The sequence below is a fragment of the Pyrgilauda ruficollis genome, unplaced genomic scaffold (genome assembly GCF_017590135.1).
Source record: "Pyrgilauda ruficollis isolate IOZ18807 unplaced genomic scaffold, ASM1759013v1 scaffold24, whole genome shotgun sequence".
Classification (NCBI taxonomy): domain Eukaryota; kingdom Metazoa; phylum Chordata; class Aves; order Passeriformes; family Passeridae; genus Pyrgilauda; species Pyrgilauda ruficollis.
The window spans coordinates 7461015-7462216 of record NW_024523648.1 but is presented as its reverse complement, the minus strand read 5'-3'; positions in this window follow the sequence as shown (position 1 = coordinate 7462216).

The following is a 1202-nucleotide window of genomic DNA, read 5'->3' as shown; positions in this document are numbered from 1 at the left end:
GGCCTCGACGGCGCGCCCGCAGCCCCCCCTGCCCGCCCCTGCGGCTGCCGCTGCTGGAGCTGTCGGGACGGGGACAGCCCCTCTCCCCCGTGCACGGCGGGTGGGGAAGGCGAGTCTCGCCGTGGGGCGAGAACTCTCGGGCGAGACCCCGCGACCACCCCCGGCCCACGCAGGTGCCTCCCGCCGACGGGGGGAGGGTGGGCCTTGGCGGGTGCACCTGCTCCGCTCCCTGCGTGGCGTGCGGGCTGCGGCGGCTGCAGCCTTCGGGGGCAAACAACCCCCGCTGGCAATAGAAAGGGAACTCGGAGGGGCCCGGGGCTTGACTGCGGTTGCCTGGCCGTGGGGGATTTCTGCTATAGTTCCCCTTGCTGCTGCCCGGCGTGGATGCTGCCTGCCGCCGCCGCGGCGGGAGGGGCGCCGGGTGTCCGATGAGCTCCAGAGAACACGTTTTTTGATACAGAAATGAGTCAGGATGTGAAAAATGGCGAAACATGCAAAGTTCCCAGGCTGCGCTGCTGCTTGAAAAATCATGGCTTTGCAGCGGTTTCGGCGCACTGGCCTTTCCTCAAAGGCCCGCGGCTCATCAATGAGCTGCCGACGGGGCGGACCGGGGCGGGGCCGCTCCCGGAGGGCGGCAGGGGGCTGCGGGGCGGGGCGGGCCCGGCCGTGCGCCGGGCACAGCCCGCGGGCAGCCCGCACCGCCCCTCCCGCGTGACGCCAGTCACCGGCCGGGCAGCGGGGCATGGACACGCAGCCGGGAGTGTTCCCCGAGCGGACGCATCCCTTCTTGGGGTCACCTCCTGCTGAATTAGCCGGAGGGCGCGCGTCGTTGCTGTTTTGCCCTACCCAAGCCTCCGGTAGGAGGTGCCGTGCCTACCGGCCTGTGTTTGCCTACCTGTGAAATGGGTCTGCTGCACCGGGGGCCGGTGTTGGTGCCGAGTGAAGGGGCTTTGTACCGTGCCATGTCTGCAAAGCATTCCTCTGCGAGGAAGTGTGTGTGTGGGGTTAACACTGATCGGGAAAATTGAAGACTAATTCAGCTCTGTTCTACATCTTTCTGTAAAATGCATTTTGGCATCAGCTGAGAACAGGGTTACTCATGTCCACTGGATTTTTAAGTTGTTTTGTAGTTTGGGGGTTTTTTCCCCCAGTAAATATGTCTTTGGGCAACGAAGGAAATCAGGAGGCCAGAGAAAATACAG